The 20,980-nt window shown below is 33.0% G+C and overlaps 2 protein-coding genes across 2 annotated transcripts in view; one reads left to right on the top strand and one right to left on the bottom strand.

The window, feature by feature from the left end:
- LOC105251324 (basic phospholipase A2 homolog 1) overlaps positions 1–20,980 on the bottom strand; it is an 84,156-nt gene that overhangs the window by 45,431 nt on the left and 17,745 nt on the right. The gene's annotated exons all lie outside the window — the stretch shown is intronic.
- The window catches only part of LOC105251328 (calexcitin-2), a 29,901-nt gene continuing 10,454 nt past the window's right edge, over positions 1,534–20,980 (top strand). The window contains exon 1 of the mRNA XM_011258045.3: positions 1,534–1,740. The gene's annotated coding sequence lies outside the window, so the exon portion shown is untranslated. The remainder of the gene's footprint in view (positions 1,741–20,980) is intronic.

The raw sequence follows: 20,980 nt of genomic DNA, 5'->3' as shown, positions 1-20,980 counted from the left end.
AATAACACTCGAGCAAGATAAGAATAATAGCTATCCATAAGAAGCAAATAACGATTAGGATCAAAATATAGTGAGCTTTAGTAAGAACTAGTAGTGCCATCAATAGTTGCAGAGGCTACATGAGCGTGACATTATGAAGGAAAGTTGTGGTTCAAGCAATTTTGCTGTCAGAAGCGATATCACAGAGCTAGATAAATCTTTAGGCAGGCACTTCCTATCCACCTCACTTCGTAAGCCCGTTTCAAGATGATTATCGTTCATAATACGTGACGAAGCAAGAAATATATGCTCCGTTTCACATCTTTTATTAAATTCATAACACTCTTCAAAGATTTTTCTTCCTCTTAAAAGGTCAAAATTATTAGAAAAAATTGTCACATTATACAACTATTTCTTGTAAAGTAAATCAAGCAAACAGTTCAGCGTATCTGTCATCCATCAGTAAAATATTGAATATTCCGTATTGTTTAAGTGATAATATGTATGTTTTCTATTTGATATGAAAAATATATGAAAAATGTTAAGTTAAATCCAAGTGGGAATTTAAAAAGTTTGTCGTATCAGCATTTAACGAAAAAGTGATAAATTGACGAGTCACACGTCGAGAAAAGCTCACAAGTACTTGATACGGTCGTGATTTCTTTACATTCGGTTGCTCTCAAGATGCCGATTCAGCAACTATATCGGCGATTGGCTGAAAACTCGAGATCTTGGCTTAGATTTTGTTTCGTCAAACTGTCATCTTGTATTTGCATTTCAGCGGTTCGCGGTCAAGCATGATCTTTTCGAGAAATATGAACTATATTTCAATATATCGTACATATAAATGATACGATATTAATTTCAATGTAAAATGACAATGTAAATTTTTAGTTAGAATCTCTTTATTACGATTTCAATTGTATTCTCCTATTACGCTTTAATTAAAGTTTTGAATAATACGTATTGTTGTTAACTGACTTTCTTGATATAAATGTAGTATTGATTATATGTGTAACGGATTGCTATTGGATTATTGTTCTATCCATGATTCTCATGGAACTGATTTTTAACCATTATTCTCGTTCCTGCTGACTTTTATTTTCCGACATCTTTATATAAATTACTCGATACATGTATGTAAACAGTAACGTCAATTAAATATACATCACTTTAATGCCCTCTATTTTTTTACCGCTGCAATGCAATTATTTATCGACACACTGCATTATTGATTCGAGGCCCGCATAGAATATGAAATATTGAAAAACTTCGTTACTCTTTGAAATTTGATTTTATGCGAGGACACCGACAAATTCACGGTGCCCGGAGAAGGATTTAAAATACGTCGTTAATGTGTATGATTCACGTAATTCACGTGTCTTCAATCATTTAACAAATGCTACGCAATCAGGATGGATGATGCATCATTAGTGCACGTGGACCTGGCTCTGCGAGACCGGTCGACGAAAGAAGCGGACGGAGCTTAAGGGGCCGGTCTGCGCAAGCACAGGTGCAAGTTCGAGGGTATAAAGAGGAGAAGCTCGGGCTCGCGGTGCGCACTTTGTGCTTCATCTGTCCGTCATACAGATCGCACAATCGGTCCCGACATCCCCACTTTCTCTCTCGCGGAAACTTTTCCCGCTGCGTTTGTAACTGCAACGTTATCGGTTGCATTCGTGCGTCGTTTTTCCCCGCATTTCCGGCGGAACTTTTCGACAAGTTGGACTCTCCTCTTACACGGCAGCGTATACCTCGCAGGTGAGTCGTAATGTGAGCTTTAGTATCTTCTTTTTTTTTTGCTCTTTCTTTCTTATACTCTCCCTCGCGTATTCTTAGATGAAACTTTACGAGATTGTTAAGAAACTCTTCATTGAAACTTCAAGTGAAACTACTTTACTTTGATTATGGCTCGTATTATTATGCTATCATCATCTTGCGAGAAAAAAATTTTCGCTCGCCTTTTACATCAACAGAAAACAAGAATAAAAATTAATTTCAATCTTATATCAATATTTGGAGTAAAAAGAAAATTAATTCATATTTATTTATGAATTAAATTTATTAACTCATTAAATTATAGTGAGTTAATGAATTAATGCTTGTTCTGCGCGTGACATTTTATTAAATGAGCAGATTTACTATACGGACTAATTACTTGTCAATGTTGTAACGAGACGTCGCAGTGAAACGTGTGTGACACGACGTGTCCACCGAAACATTGACAGTCGAGATGTGAAGTGTTAATGCAGATCGAATGCGGTTCGAGATTCATTGAGATTTAGTGCAATTGTCGTTAATTGTCCGTTAATGTAAACGAGAATATATCGAATTTGTTAGATTAGGCTAAGCAGATTTATATTGTACATGTAATCTGATTGTGGATTTAGTACACTATCACAATTTGACAGGTAATTATCTTCTGTTTAATAATAAAAATAAATAATTATCTTCTAATTAATATGAGAGCCTGTGTTAATTAATACGTATATAAAATTCTGGATTATTTGAAAGTTCTTTGAACATAAAAAATGATCATACTGTGATGCCCTGAATTTTACACATGTACAAGATATCCGCAGATTATATATATGCGAATATATGCAGATTTTTGCATAACTTTTCGCTAGCCTCCCACACATACATATACAATCTTTCTTTAATTAATTAATGGAAGTTTAATTTTACATCTAACTATTCATGATTAAAACAAGCAAAAATAAATTTAAAAAACAGCCAAAAAAATTTCCAATACATTGGAAAAAAAATGAAAATTTGTCCTCCACTTTACATACATTCGTATGCCGTTTTTGTTATTTGACATTTTCATATAGTAAACGAAAACAAGATAGTAATCATATGAATTTATAATATTTTGCTGCAACAAAAAATTTTAAATTATCACATGTGCGTGTAATTAAAAAATATAAAATAAAATGGAAAATTATAGGTGACATATGGAACATTGTTATTGACATGTAACGTTTATAAATTACATTGTTAACTGGACATTTGATTTTAACATGACGCTGGACCTCTTGGTGCGGATCAAATGACGAGAATCCAAATACTTTAGCGAAGTTTGATACCTCTGTGGGACAACCTGGAGTGACTAGACTAGAGAGAAAAAGAGTACAAAGGTGCCCTAGTGTTATTTGAAGCTTCAATTACGCTAAATGCGTGGTTTTCGCGAGTTTATTTTGCGTCACTGTCTCTTAGTTCTTGCCATTTTTTCACGGTACGTAATAAGTGTAGTAGAAGCGACAAAATAAATAAACGTGTACAAAGAAAAAAAAAACATTTGAAATGAAAATTCTTATGTTATTTGTCTCCAAAGCTTATTATCTAAAGTTATAGCATACAAAGAGAGCAGAATAATTGTTAAAATTATATATGCCAGTTTAAAAAAAGTTCTCTTGCTGAAATTATAGAATTTACAAAAATATGCAATTTATCTATAAACTGACTTTTTGATAATCCGTGAAAAAAAAGGATATGAATTTTTCATATTTCTGCTGAATCATTTTCAGCAATTTTTTTGCTCGCAACATCCTAGGTCAGTTCGCAGAGTAAATCGTCATATTATCTTCGATTTCCCCTCCCGCGCATTCTTTCTCTCTTTCTTTCCACGTTACCTGATATATAGCATTCTCTATAATAATGTGTGCCGATGGAAGAAGACATTTCATTTTTTATGACGCACGATTACTACGCACGTGTGCGTTCACTACCGCAAAATCATCATTTGATTATCGATAGGGTGCTGTGATATTTTATACACCGCTAACTATAGACGAGCGACGATGCGTGCGGCATTGAAATTTGCGGGTTTTAACGCAATTATTAATTTCACAAATTAATGGCGCCATTAATAAGTCTCGCGACACGTCTAATTCGTAATGGCAAGCGATAAAGCCGAGACAAATTTATTGCGAATTTCAATTGTACTCGTATAAAATAATGTGGATGATTAATAACTAAAACATGGCATATTTAATTATTAAAGATTATAAATATCTAAAATCTTAAGATCACACGATCAATTATATGACAATTTAGTGCGATTCTTTATTCTTGTGCGATAAAAGTTATTATACTTCTCGACGAGAAATCTCGTCTGGCTGCTATAAAAGTTTCTCAAGCTGTTATTACGACGACTTTATATCCTTACCGCAAAGTGAATTCTGATTTGAAGTGTCACGTTATCAACTGCGTTATAACTGTTTAAGCCAATGTGACGTTAATTAATTTTTGTCATAATTTATTCTAAAAATAAAATAAAAGAATCTTTCCTCTCTATATTAGTCTCTTTTCAAGTATAAACGCAAGTGATATTTAATAATTGAAAAGAAAAATTCGTAAAGGACAAGTGCAATTGCAATTGATATTTATATTGCACATTCTCCACCGGAATCGACAATGCAAATAGAAAAATCATGGCATCTTCACGCGTGCTATAAATGTATGATCGCAATCGACATATATATATATCACCTGCTAAGGCTATATCTCATTTGATCGTTAAATATTTTATCGTTTCATCGTCTCGTCGATATAAAAATGGTCCGTTATTTTCATAAAAATATATCGCGATACACTTTCGTTTCGTTATGACTATAAATATGATATAACAGTCAGCTTACATCGATTACAAAGCGATAAATAATTCGTGCTGTAAAGATCGTTGTATCAGAAGTGCCGACAATTGAAATGGTCGTTAACATCCGTATGTAAATTTCATTATTCACCGTTAATACAATAAACGCGACTAGGACTACGTATTATTCTTCGCGGAATTTCGCGGTTTCTAATGAAATTACTGCGCAATTCATTTTCGTTTTCGCTCCGTTGAACGCTCATTGGTCGCCACTACCGGCACTGCAGATAGCTTTTACACGATTTTGTCTATTACGCCACGTCGCGATGTGTGTGTCATAAATACTATTAATCCATACATGCGGCAGAACTTGTACGGAGAGTACGCGCCATTTGTTATTTGATTATTGAGTCGGAAAATATTTTGCTGTCATTAAAAGGTAAAAAAAAAATAGAATTTATTTCGCAAGCGCTTATTTGACGTAAAAATATTGAAGGAGTTAATTGCAATCTCGTTAATCAATTGAAAATTATATTGAATCGAAGCTCGTATTATAGTAATTTCTGTTGATTCAACGGTCAGTTCTCATTGAAAACAAACAACGACGGCAAAATGATTAAAAAATATTTATCCGTGAGCTTTTGCATTTCCAATGCGCTCGCTGCGCTGTCAATTTATCGCGTGCGCCTGACGTTCGATTCGTAATGCGATATCACAATCCTTCCTATGTGATTAATATAGGATAATGATTTCACGCGAATCATCATTTGGTGAGAGAAAAGAACGATAACTTAACTAACCATTGTACCAGCCATGGAAGATAAATAGAGTTTTTCCTCTCTTTTGACCCGGTTCGCGAATCACATTACACAATCAGCATCGAGAAATTAATTTAATTGTCCTCTCGTCGAGAAGTTTCGCGCTCGGCGACCTTTTATTACAACATTATTACCGCGCGCCAGTAATGTTTTCGGAGTCACGTTAATGCATTTAATAGCGTGGCACGAACGATCTCGTTATGATCTCCGCGAAAAATAAATGCGCGCCGTTCCTGACGGAATATCAAGGTAACATTTTGACGGGAAACAATCGGGATTTTTTTTTCTCGAAAACGCTTTTCTTTGCGCGGCTTTTCCTTTTCTCACGTTAAAGAAGCGGTCTGCGATCATTCTCCAAAATTTATGACACTTTCTACTACTTTGACTATGCGGATCTTTGGTGTCGCGGGAATAATTTCCTATATTCCCTAATCACAGATCTCTGCATAATTCCTTCGTCGCAATCTAAATTCCTTTTTCCGCTAGGAATTAAATTTAATATCATACAATTAATTTTTTAAAGTCAATGTGAATTATTTATATTACTTTTTATCTGTTTTTCCCGATCCTTTATAAAGATTAATATAGAAAAAACATATTTTATATATAAATTTCAACAAAATTTTAATGCCTGATTGCTTTACATGTGTAACCTAATAAATTTATATTTAACGACTATGATTATCTAAGAACTAAAAATAGCACATCTCATAAAAGTATCTACAATACTTTGCATCATCGAGGAGATGGGTCGCTATCTAATATAATGAATCTCACATCCTTTACCAAACATATATATTCAACTTTCCCCCTTATGTCTTATCATCATCGTATCGGGAATAATTTCCCCAAAGAAAACCAGTGAACATCAAAAATTCATTAAGATAAGAAATACCTTTCATCGAATACTCATAAATGAAATTACAGTATTGCTTATTACGCAATGCTAGGCATCCTTCTATCTCGTTATTGTTCCGTTCGATCAAATGATACATTTCCTCGGGCAAAAACAATTTTCCTCTACTTATTATTATCTATATTATTGAGTCAGTGAGATTTTGAATCGGGGACTATAACGACGATTATTATCGGAGAAGAATATTGTGGATTTTGTTTGATGGAATATAAAAAGTATCATTTTATATTTTCTATGTGGTTATCCTCGCGTAACTAATAGTTAACAATTTCTTTTTAATAATAGTTACTCTCAAGAATATCGTTTTTATTATCCTTGAAATATATTATATCTAATAATGATAGCTTTCGAGAATAATCATATAAAAAGATCAAAATAATACATGTATATGTAGATCGGCAATGATGGTAAACTGAAACTGTGAAACGTGATATATAACAATTCACAGGTTCTGTTATCTTGTTTTCCTGTGTAATCGAGCTTGTAATATAATTTTTCACTCGTTTGCCATCCAATTTATACAGACAATAATAATTTCATGGTAATAATTATGGATGATCGTAATCTGCTAAAAACAATCGAAAAAAACGTGAAAGAAAAACCAATGATATATTTTTTTATATTTTTAATTTATACATATAATTCTTTTCGTTATATATTATTATTTCCGAAATCATCAATTATATGCTTTAAAATCAAAAGTTTCATAATACGATTTTCGATATTTTTCATAAATATGTGCATAGAATGCAGTATAGAAACAGGACAACATATACATATGTATGCTAAAAACTTTCCGGAATACATCACGCGCGATTATATTTCGTTATACAGAGTACTATCGTATCGGAACTTAGCGACGTAGAAAATTGGCAGTTCGTTCGAGTATAATGGACGTGCAACATTTTTTGCGAGATGCAAAACCTAGAGCGGTAATTTTTTTCTCTCTGTCATTTATCTCAAAAATTTACTATGCATGTTAAATTCCACATCACGTTGAATGAAAGCGGCAGAATGAGAAAGAAACGGCATGTCACTTAAACGATCTTTATGGGATTATAAAAAAAAATAAAAACAAAAAAAAACCATTTGTCACGGCGCTTCTTTCATGTTGTATGCATGTGCTGATAAATTGTTCGGTTATGAAGAGTTTCGAATATATGTATGTCTCATATCAGTTTTATAACTATAAATTCCTCGCTTTGCGTTGCAGGCCGTGCAGCGTTATGTAACTTTAGAAATTGTTTAGGTCAATGTTGGGTCCCATACACGTGCAGTATCTATATAGCACACGAGGAATATATCCATTTAAATTTTGACGAACAAATGCAAACAAAAAATATATGTATACAATAAATGTAAACAAAGAATAGGATCTCCTTTTTCTTCGATTTCCAAAAAAATTAGATATAATTCAAAACATTTAATACTTAAATAATTTAAAACATTTTTATGCGCATAAATATTGTGGATAGGACTCGAATTTTAAATTACAGATCTTCTCTAAAATGGATTTAATATAAATTTCTTTGATAAATTTGCAATTATTTAATTGAAAAATCTTTTCGAACAGAAAACAGAAATAAAACGTCATAAAATATGCGATCCAAATTATATAATGTATTACTAAGACCAGACAGGTCAATTCTTTAAACGATTTCGACCATTATGGAGTTAATCGAAACTTCGTGTAATTTTAATCTTGTTTTTATTACTAATCAATCGCGCGCAATAGAACGTTATATTTTAAGAGCAAAACGATGAAAATGAAAGCTGATGTTTATTGATTCAAGAAATTTATTTCGATGTAGCATGATTTTCTATATCTTCGATTAACTATTAATCATATTAATTCTTTCAATATGACTCTATTGCAAATAAAATATCAAGTGCATGAAGATTAGTAGTGCATTTTAAATCTTTCTTAAATACATCAATTCGATCGCATATATTGATTCCGCATGCCAATCAAAGTCTCAATTATTTACACAAACACAATTCGTCGGTAGAATAACAGAGCAAGTTCGGCAAGTTGTTCGATTGCACTTTCCACAGTCAACATTTGAAAGCGCAAGAATGCTCTTGGTAATTTTGGCTTTTCGTTTGTCTGCATAGTCAATCGCATAAGATATGTAGCGATAAAATTTTTATTGATTAATTTGCTATGCTGCAAAACAAAAGTTACCTTCAACTTCATTTGTGAACAGTAATACGATGCTGTAGAATTGTCGGACAGGCGCTGTAACAATGTTATTTATTGATATGAAAGAATTTGCATATTTTTGCGCAGAATTGAGTCGAGATGCGTAATTTTAAAACGTTATTGAAATTGCAAAACAAAGCCATTATGTTTATTTAAAAAATGCAAATTTACGCGAACCTTGTCAATTTGCGATAGAATTAAATAAGCAGTTTGATATTTTCTATTTATTTGTAGAGAGAGAGAAAGAAAAAAAGTTATTGCATTATATACTTTTATTAAAATTGTAAGTATGTTAATTTTGTCACTATATTATATTTAAGATGTTTTTTTTAAAAGAAAAATTTCAATCATGTCTTTCCTTTTTGCTTCCGGCCATGTTTAATATTAATAATATGTATATCGCTTCTATTTTAAAATATCTGAGAAAGATCGATTAATCTAATCCAAGCGCTTTTTTCTCTCTTTCGGAATTAATGAACAAACATTTCTTATAATACGAAGATTATGTAAGCAAATATGTACCGAGAAATAAGGATAATCTCAAACTGTGCAATGTGATACTACAACATTAATACTACACCGTAATGGCAATGTAATTCCAAATGCATTTACTCAACCGTTTCTATCCTACTGATATTACTACTAATTGCACGTTTTACAATAATAACGTTTCTTCTTATTGTTTTATCTATTTGTTTATTTTGCGACTATTTATTAATGATTCTTCAAAATCTTTAAATTTTCACAATACTCTCAATTTAATAGCTATCACTTTTTTTCGTGATATATGTGTGGTTTCTCATTATTTAAGTAAAACTTTTAAACAAAATTACATCTTCTTTTGGAGCGCGCATTAAATTAATCTTTCTTGAGGAATCTTTTTCGATAAAAGAAAGTTAAACAATGTAAACTATTATGAAACAGTATATATTTTGGCAATATTTAAACAAGTTTATATTTCGAGTCCGAACAAAATTAAAACCGCGAAAGGAATGCATTTCGTTGCATTCCTCGGTTTTTGCATGCGAGAATAAAAAGAATATAATCGTTATTGTAACGATGTTCAATTTCTCTTTCTTTCTCTCTCTCTCTCTCGGTAGAAAAGCGGCAATAAATGCAAAACAATATTAACATGATTTCATCTCTGAAGTTTCATAGGAACACAGTCGTCTCTGCAGCAATTTAACGCGCATCCCTACAAGTGCGCGGTGCACAATATGCATTCGGCTATCCACTAAACGGTACCTTAAGTGCGACCCGAAATGCCATTCGTAGGAAAACCTCGGAAATTGACTCAAACAAACACGCGGAAATTGGCGGTTCGCGGGCCGCAAAAGTTGTCTTAATGGCAAAAACAAACGTAAAATTAAGGAAACATCGGTAATGATTGCATCTTACGGTACCAGTGGAACAGATAACGAAATATAGATAGAAAATTATCTTTTTTTCCGCGCGAGATGCGTCGTTAAGACGTCGTTAAAATATCTATTAAAAATGAATTCGCCAGAGTCAATCCGAATTTAAGTAGCAGAAAGGAAGCGACATTTTTATCCTAGAATTTATCGTAAAGAACGGTGGCAACAATTCTGAAGAAATTAAAAACGCATTTGCCGGAAGGCATTTATGCAGATCTCTGGTGCGTTTCTTGCGAAAATACTATATATGTGTTCGCGGGAGAGAGAGAGAGATTTTCGATTCGCTACGTGCGTCACATTTTTTCCCTTTGTGTGTACTCTCTTGCCGCGCAACTTTTAACAACACCTTTCTTTACATCTATAATTAAGTAGAGGGTCAAGCCGAGCGTTATTTTACTGCGCGGAAAGCAGCGGAAGCATTTTTTTTCATGGTGCGAGTTATTTTATAGCATCAGAAAAAAAAAAAACATTTGACGACATCATGACAATGCTTTACAATGCTTTGCTCTTTATCCTGCTTTACGACCTATGTGTATAATCGATTGTCAAATAACACTCGTCAAATGTCACTTTGTCTATTTTCAATAAATGGCGTGCGCAAATTCGATTTAACAAGTGGTGTATCTATCGCAAACATTGATCGCTCGCATCTCGCAAATGCCGAATTAAAATTTACTTTTGACGAGAACAAGAGAGCCGAGCGAAGAAAAAGATTTCATTATAATATCCGTACGTTGAAATTAAGTTGTGCAAATTAGCAATTTCCTCCACTCGCTTTTTCAAATGCGGAATTATCTCTCGTATTTTATAACCGAGATACTTTAATCATACTGCAACAGCGTGTTCGTGCAAACAAGTGTTTATTTTTAATCATACGCGTAATTCATCACTCGAGCATTTTGTTACGGCAGTGATTTGCGTCTTGTAACGCGTTGTAGAAAAATATGCTTTAATTTTTTTATATTAAAATGAAAATATTTTTATTCAACATTTTAATGAGAGATTTTCTCATACAAAGAAAAAAAATCAAAATTGCGCAAAGTAGGATTCTAATCAATCGCACGTTTACTCTCTTCCTCTTCCCTCCCTCTCTTTGTCGCGTATCTTGATTATAATTAAAAAAAAATTGATTAACTTGTATAGGATCTATTCATAACTTGTTCATACACCGTTCAAAGCGATAAGATAAATTTATCGATTGACAGCATATGTTGGGTTGCGTCACTTTATCTGCCATATGCACAAAACGCCGACAAGGTAAATGCAAGTAAGAACGGGGCGATTGATTGAATTCAGGCATGGGAAATCAATGATTGGATGTGCGTTTCGAGGCTTCGGCGAATGAATGCGGCATCGAACGACCGAGCGTGACGAGAATCATAATCGATGATTAATAAATTTAGAGTTGATCTCGTTAAACATCATCCCGTACTGTGCTCGCACATTCGCTCCATTATGTCATTATTTATTCAAGACCATCGCAAATGCATTTCGCCTGCATTAGCTGTCGAAGAGAAACATTTCGGTGAAACGTAATTTACGTCGATACGCGTTAATTAGTACTGTAAAGAGAATTGCAACGAACACTCAATGGTCTTAAGCTCGGAGAGACTGTTAAGAACTGGAGGAGAGTGTACTTTGTAAACTTTACTATACGTGTTGCGACGGCTTAGTTTGCAGTGCATTCGTTAACAAATACAAGATTCCTTATCGTGAGATACTTCCTCGCGAAAGGGAGCGATCAAACGATATTTTATAAAGTTCGATTAATTTTCATCCCGCATTGTTATTCTAATGGATTACCTTATTTGTGAAACTACAGCAACTTCGCAAGTATCGGCTCGCGATCGTTTACTATCGCAGAATAAATTTCTCTCTTACTTATTTTACACACACATACACGTACATCGGAATCGGAGGACTCGATCGAGTATCGAGAAAGCGATCACGCAGCGAATCTTATTCATCTTTTTCGTCAAACTCAAAGCTTACCTTAATTACGTTTTCACGCAGCGTACGATGTTACTAACAAAGTTGTATATCTTTTACAGCGTAATCAAATATAGAGTACACTCGCGAAACTATCCAACATGGGCGCATGGAAAATGTTATCATATACACATGTTTTCTTTGAAATTACGTGAAATGACGATTTGAATTTCTCGTTTGGTAACAGTCGAGAACTGTACCTAATTAATTGATTGACGGAGTGCAGAAACCGACCCCCTAATTATGCGATTTCTGAAGCGGGCTCGCGCAACTCGCGGATGTGAAACTTTAGCCGTGTTAGACTTCTACTAATTCGATTAAATTCAGAGATCCGTTTACGGTCGATGTTCTATAATTATCGATAATTACGAAATTTACAAGATATACCTCGTCTCGAATTCAATGCGCGAATCGCGTAAAACGATAGACAATTACGGAGAATGAAAATTTATTATTTGTACTATTGTAATATATGACAGTTGCTGAAAAGATTGAAGAAAGAAGGAAAATATCAATATCAGAAAAATTTCCTCGGAAGCTTATATATAATTTATCGTACAACGTTCCTTCAAAAATTCTGACAGAGAATCTGCAAAACTTTCACGAGGAGAAAGTCGCGTGTGAAAACTTTAATAATGACTTCGATAGCTTTCATTTTTAATGGAGGGATCATTTCCAGTTTGAGAATCCTTGCAGATTACTTTCTCTCGTATACATATAAAATATTCGTGAAATATATGAATAAATAAGATTAGCTCCCAAAAGAGAGATATAGAGTCTATCAATTCGGGTGACTTCACGGCCATTATATATATATTCATTCTGAGCTCGACGATATCCTACGATAAGCCATGTTGCTGCTATGTCGAGCTGCAATATGAGATTAATTTTATAGTCCTTATATCACGTACGATTCTAATTCAATCTATTTAAGCCTTGTGTCAGACGATCACGAACATTGAATTGATAATAAGCCGCACGTGTTTGCCCAAGTCGGCCTAAGTCTAATATTAGATTAAGCCTAATCGAGCAATCGTGCCATGGGTCATCGAGACTGTCTATTCGAATCATGCAACCTGTTCAACGCTCTTCCTATTCGGAACAGAGGAGTTGCCTGCAGCTGATTGAAGTTGATTCTAATCGGATTCTATCGGCAGATACATGCGTTCGCACAGATCTCGTTACGAAAGCAATTAGACTAATCCTTGATATGCATTAATCGACGCGTTTAATCCATACCCAATCGTCTTCTCGAATCCGTTCGCATGTCTTAAGCGTTCCCTGTTACTTGCTCTCGGTGCGGAATACGGCCAAATGTTAGACTCGCGCACACTTCGTTACATCTCGACATGTAACGAAGAACACGCTTCAAAGCGAGTGTAAAGGACAGGGGGCGGTTAGACTTTGAGAAGATGGTTAATTTAATGGTCGCGCGGGTCGCGTCGACGACGATGCTTCGATCGATCATTAGGAGAGCCAGAGAATTCGCCTGCCGCGATGACACCTCGCAAACCGTTGCTTGCGCGACAACCTTTCTTGGGTATCGTCCAGGTCGCGGGCTTTCAAGATTCTAGTTTCACTTATCGAAAAATCCTCGGCCGGATTCGCGCGCAGAAGGGTATCAATTCAGGGCAAAAAGTTATCGGCGCTTCTACGCGCGCATCACGAGAAGCGAATAATTAATTTCGAACGCAGAGTGACGTTTCTGCGCCGTAGGCGAATGTCGGTATCAGAGTAATCCCGCTTGTTCTTTCGTTGCGAATTTACGCCGTCGATGAGAAATGTTCGTTCGCGCACGACTGCGGATTAAGATTTACGATACTTGGTAGAATCCAGCGAAAAAAAAAATTCATACGCGGCATTTCCCATCTTATCGCGTTAAGAAGTCGAAAGGTTCGTTTCCACTTAAATCTGAACTTATGAAAATTGAAGATTGCGACTTGGAATATTTCTACGACTGTGTATTTAAATTTTATTTTTTTTTAAATTTATAACTTGGGGAATTTTAAAAATTAGATACAGATATGGATAATTTTTTTAATTATCTTAGTTTCTTCATCTTTTCATCTTGAAATTTATATATTGCATTTTTGAGATGAAAATATTGTTTGTTATTATAATAATTAAATTTGCGCCTTTCTCTTATTATTAATATTTCTTTTGATTTCTCTCACAAAGCGAGATAATACAATGTTGTTACAGCTGTAGTTTCTAATTCAACTACTATCAGAAACAGTCTGTAGTAGTTAGCTTGTCAATATAATTTACTAAGGAACAGAATTTGGGCGTATGAATGTATTGTATTCACGGAAGACTAACATAATACGTTTATTATAATTACTTGGTTAATAAGCAAAGTAAACTGAGTTTCACTGAGAGATTAGTATAGATAACGATCCATCAACTTATAATAATTTATATGAAAATTTATATAAAGCGTACTAATTATATTAGTTTTCTGTAATTTTTTGTGGACGTCATACATCGATGAAAATAGCGTGAATAAAATCATTGTAATCTGTATCATTATGCGTAGTTTTAGAACGCAATATTTCACATAATTCAATATAAAATAATTTTATTCACAGACACAAATATTCAATAATATAATTGCTATCATATATATTCCCACATATACACACATAAAGACTCATAGAGATGAGTAGTGTAAGCGCACAAATTAATAATATATATTATATATCATTAATTTATGCATTTTACTGCTAGATATTGTAATTGTCATCGATTCGAGCGGCGGACGCAATTTTATGTATTTTATTTCCATCACGCAATGGAACATATTATATATTTTTCAACGTGCCGCTGAATAAACTACGAAGGATTAATATCGGGACAGGCGTCGATTATACGCGATCGTTATCCGACGAATGCATTTTATTCCGCCGAGTTTGTTTAATTAGGTACACGGTACATTAAATTGAGGATGCGCAATTTGCCGGAGCGCACTTTTATTGACTTTGTTGTCTCATTTTGAAAAGTACGCTTAAGCCGGGATGCATGAATCGAAAGTTTTCTCGTATCGTCAATGTATCAGAATAAGCGGCTCCATCATGGAAATTTTAGCGAGGTCAAATTAAAAAAATACCACAGGCAAGCGTCAGCTCTTGTTCAAACTGACGTCGAGGTTAACACGACTCATACTATATATACATACGCACAAACCATACATATTTTAATTAAAAACCTGAATAAATTGACTATAAAAATGAAAATATCTTGTTAGAAAAAAAATTTGATATGTATTATATTTCAATAGATCGCGTGCAGGGATTCTTTCTCTCTTTCTGTCTCTTCTTTACTTTTGAATATATTAACCGTGTAATTTATGCGAAAGCATGAGAGATTATTCTGATTAAACATCGAAACGCGAATTTGATTGTCAGTTTCTTCAAACTTTCCCGGAGAAGTTAAATTACTGGCAGTAGATTGAAAATGTATCGAGTGTTTCCTTAAACGAGGAGAAGCAATCGGGTGAAATAATTAAATAAGATGCAGTCGACACTCGACTTCGTACACGATCTTCTCTCCGATAATTTAAAGGGGAGTTAATTTCTTTCTTATCGTAAAGAAAACACGAGTAAAATTCCCATTTTAAAGTCCCTTATCCTATTCTATCGTAACACTATTCGTCGCATGGACTTTCTTCGTCGCAAGGACGATCCTACATATTTTATAACAACATCGATATCAATGCAGTAAGTATATATGCAATTTTAACGACACGAATTATTAGCTAGATTCTTTAAAATCTCTAAGAACGAAGATTGAATAGAGTCCTGATCAGATCAAATATGCACGAGATTCCTCAATCTTCCCCTGACTTCTTAACGGATTGTCAAAGTGGGTTAATTAATTCAGTGATATTCGTAATTTCATCCAATTACAATACTTGACGGAAAATTTATCGGAATGCGAACATTAGAATTAAATCAATTTTCGATTTTGCCTGAAAATAAACTCTCTATTTTGCGCACGAAATCAAAATTTCCTTTCCACTCATCTTTCTTTAAGAGTCTTTATATCCAAGTACGTTAGATTTAATACGTTTCCATTCTTGCATAATTTTTATTTCCATTTTTATTTGACGAGGCGTGATGATTGGATAAAGAGAGAGTAAGAAGTAAAAAATGAAATTATTTAATTAATAACAAATTAGCTAAATCAATGGTGAAGATCCCTTTGAGAATTAAAGAAAAAAATGGATATATAGAAATATAGAAATTAAAAATAAATTAATTAAACCCAAAAATATGTAGTAACTTTATTTTCGCTTCGTATATTTGTAAATTCTCGTAATGCGATGTAAGACGCCATAAAGACGGATAACGACTCATGCACGCGTAATTTAGTTACGCTACTTACATGAATGCAATACATCGTGCACGTGCACTTCATTCAACAATCGCAAACCCAGTTGAGGACCGATTTAAATGGAACTTCCGGTTTCGTTTGTACGACTCAAAGATGATTCGTCGCTACATGATGCGTACAGCTGCTCCATTTAAGATCTATTAACATTGTAATGAGATTACAGCTTCAATAGAATCTAATACTTTTCCGCGAAATGAAAAACGTGAAGGCTTTTAAGAATGATTTTTTTCTATTATTATTGTTATTACTATTGTTATATTAGAATTTATGACGATATTTTGAAGCGTTATCTTTATTACACATGACGTACTTTTATATAAAAAAAATTGCACGTTTTCCTTTTCTGAATATATTTTTATAAATTATTGAATATATTTTTATAAATTGTACAAGACATATTTCCTTTTTTTTTTATAAAAATATAATGTCTAATATAAATGTTAAATTTTGATATAAAAGTCATAAATGAAGTAATATAAAACGCGTAATTTTGTAGCTTCATTAGTAATTTTCATCAAAAATGTTCTTTTAAAGAGCTTTTTGAAAGGTTACAAAGTTTCATTGCACAGTATTTTTATCTACGTGACATTTGCAATATCATTTTTTTATATGTGTATTTATCCATGACAATTCTCTTCTATATATTCTGTGTGAGTAAAAAACACTATTTTTCTTGATTTATTTAAATCACGTGAAAATTTGATATTTTTATTCTCGTGGTTGGCATCGTTATTATGGATTATTGTTACATTGTTATTACATGTGAGATGCGCGTTCCTGGAACTTTAAGTTCGACATAACATTGTGGCCTTTAGTGACCGGAAGTTATAACAGTGAAGGTTGCAAGGGTTTCATGTTTCTGTCATAAGTACAATTGTCCTTATCGTCACTAAGGTTCCTCTTTCTAAACTTGTGACATTTTGATCTTCCTGCTTTATTTTTACTTAATTTTACATTATTGTAAAACATTTTGCTATAAGAAAGAGAAAAAGAGCTTTTATATTCTCCTAAAAATAGTTAGTGCATCTGCCATTATGCCTGATAACGGTTTTCCTGTAGTTAAGCAATTTGCTCTTATCACGCGTATCGAAGTCTCGCGAGGATCATGAAAATAAATATCTTATAAAAAAGCTGGGATTCACTCCATCTTTTCAAGCATTTTTCTATGTAACATGAAAATAAAATTTCAAGAGAATTACCTAATAATATTGATGTACCTCCTCTATTAGTCATATAAAAATTTCATCTTTCATAAAAGTTTTAATGTCTAATGAAAGAGTATTAAAATAACGTTAACGTTTAGTGATAAAAGTGATGTGTTGATTCATATTTTGGATAACAGTGCGTTTCAATCTAAAGTTACGGGAGTTAGAAACACGAAGAGAGAAGTTTCACAACTGGGTTCTCCTTTGTGCCATGTTTAATCGGGATTGTTGTGTATTCTCCATTTACGAATTGTTCTACAAGAGTAACGATATGATCGAGACCTGTAAACTGATAAAATATATCGTGTAGTACCGATGTATTTCTTACTATCTTTTTATTAAGATTCCTCCATTTACTTGCTAAATAATTAAGTGTTCGAAAAAAAAAATTCTCGTTCCATTTATTGTCACGAATCAGAGAGTTTAATTTACATATTCTAATATTTTTGTTTGCTTATCGCAATAAAGAGCACATTTGTAATTAATCAAACATACAACGATAATTATCCTTAAAAAATACGGTATAATAGAAGTTTTGTTGAAATTTTCTTTTTCTGATTTTTTTTCTATGAAAAATCTCCTGTTATTGCGGGAATTTGTGAAATTTAGCGCTCGTGAAGTGTCAATGTAACTCGACCTAATTTTTCAAGTACGTTTTACAAAACGACACACTCTTTATTCCTAGAAATTTATACACTAAAAAAACTCTCTGTCAGTAATGTTGAAAAATGTCGATTAAAAAGGTGGACATTATAAGTTTTTTTGTATTCATGATAATCAAGCATGATAAGTATCGAGATAATCGTTGGTTATATTTGAATAATGAAAGTTAGACTACCAAATGACACTTTAATCGTGAATGTTCCTAATGTTCAACGCAATCAAATTTAACTGTAATTTAAATTTTCTCTCTACATAGCAGTAATGAATATTTGTTTAAGCATCGGTTAATGCTAAACGCAATTCCATAAGCGTAATTAATTGGAAAAGATTTATATTTATCGGTATGTGTAATTTAAGAATTAAAATTAATAAAATTTGATAGCGTACATATTCTCCTGTTTACGTGGGAAAACTAACTTTTATAAATATTAAAAAGATGTATATAATAAATATAGGTATAATCGAGAATCAAACAACAGTCTATAAATATTAAATCATCACTGTGACTTGAAAACGCCAAGAGACAGAGATATTTAACCGATTTAAACTAAGGTTGTCTAGTCTTTCTCTGTGTATTGATGGAGATGGTTGACATGACAATCTTGACGAAGTGATTTCTTTATTTCTCACGATAGAATAGTTAACTAAATTATTGTATGTATTTAACTTGCCGCTCATTTTTGATTTCAAAATCAATGTAATTTATTTTTTATTTTATAATTTATTATTTTTGTGTAATACTGGAAATAATTTTTTGTAGTTCAAGTTTCGAAAAGAACCAAAACCATGGTCGAAACGTCGTGATTCACTGTAATAAAATTTGCCAGTGTGGTCGTTTTTAATTACTTCTTGTATTTTATTTACTGGCGACCTTCAAGAGTTTAATGTGATTTAAATTAACTTTCAAAAAGCTTTTTTTTGCAATAAATTCCCATTTCGCTTCTAATTGTTAAATTCCAGATAACAGATATGGTTTTTATTTTAATATTCGCTTGTTCTTCATTGTCTAATACGTATATAAAAATGTTACACGCTGCCGCTCTCGGTCGAATTCCGTTATAAAGTTTCCTCATTAATTGCGCTCAGTGGTGCATATGCCAGTTATTAACGCCTCCATCGAAATAAAGAGCGAATGTTACGATTAAAAAAAAAAGTGTTTCAAACGCGCGTTCGATCGATATATCAAAACAGCATTGGCACGAATAATTAATAAGTAATTTTGATTTCGTTGCACATTGTGCGTAGCGATGTGTATCGATCTAGGAGAAGGGAGGAATATTTTCACGCTAAGGTACACGCATCTGCCTAAATTTAGTCATGACGATGTGGCTGCTGTGTTGGCTTTCGTTAATAAATATTGAATTTTCATCAATTATTGATGTTGTGCAACAACATGCATTTAGGGAAGCTGATACAGCTGTGTGTATTTGTTCTCTGGTAAGATTATAAATTTTCGTTTAATTTAACATTTAATTAAATCGTGCTTTAACGCAATCGAAAATTATTATTAAATATAGAGTAAATTTCATGAAAGGAAATTTTTCGAAAATATTGCATACATTTTTTGCACTTAGGGCTAAACAAACAGCTATAAGCGCATCTGTTATCATGATACAAGAATGACATGAATGAGAGATATACATTACTCGATATATGTATATAGAGCGTGATTTAATTAAACATTAAAAGCCGCCCACGATACAAGTAGGCCACGCGTTACGCCGCGATGTCACTCTACGAATCAATGGAGAACTACTCGTGTCTCATCATTGTTGCGTAAATACCTTCAGTTCCTCGCACACTATTAACAATCGTATTCTTTAAAATTTAACGCGTCAAATTGTTTAAATATTAAAAGAATAACAATAGCGAATAGAATCTCCAATGTTTTGTTTCGCGAAACAAATACAACGTCATTCTCAATGGATGTCACATAAACTACACATTTTCATATATGCGTTTTACATATTATAGGATTATTATAGGATTTGCGACTGTTGCAATTGTTTCTCTCGAATATGCTATCTTTAGAAAAATCTCTGGAAAAATATTTTAGATGTGCAAATTCGTCAACAGCTTGATATCCTATTACAGTTTCGCCTCGAGTTTATCTTCCCGAAATTTACGAAACGAATCCCCGTGAGACGAAATCGGACGGTGGCTTTTATTTTTTTTCACTGACGCAGCGCGCATATCTCGTATTTATTGTGTAATCCGGACGACATTGGAGAGATTGAATATTTGCATACTTCTCCTAGCAAAATCCACGACGAGACACTGAGAAAAATCGTTTGATTGTACCAACAAGACGTATATGATTGAAGGCATTTTGGTTAAATCAAACAAGAATTTCTAGTTATCATGATAAGACTCGATTTTTTATAACTAGAACGTTCAATAGATTTTACTATAAGGATTTGATTAATATTTTCTGATTGGATCTATAAAATTTCTTGTTACATTAACTTTTTTGCTTGCTGGGCGAGCTACTTTTAACTTAACTCGTAATCAATATTTGCCATGAAATATAATAAATAAAAGTATATAAGTAAATAATAAATGTATATAAATATAAGTAAACGTATATAAATGTAAGTAAATAATAAATGGATATATAAAGAACTAGTTTTAACATTAAATTCAAAGCACATTTTTTTTCTCTTATGAACAGTAAGACCAGAAAGAGGACGCTAGCTCCTTTAATTGTGTGTGTTTGAGCTGCATCTTCTTCTTGCATCACTGTTTATCAGTTTAATTTCTAACAAACTGAATTTAAAATAATTTATTCAATCTGGATTGAATT

This window comes from Camponotus floridanus, unplaced genomic scaffold (assembly GCF_003227725.1).
Source record: "Camponotus floridanus strain SB8 unplaced genomic scaffold, Cflo_v7.5 scaffold1, whole genome shotgun sequence".
Taxonomy (NCBI): Eukaryota; Metazoa; Arthropoda; class Insecta; order Hymenoptera; family Formicidae; genus Camponotus; species Camponotus floridanus.
Note: the sequence above shows the minus strand (reverse complement) of the source record. Positions and strands in the feature narration are given on the sequence as shown.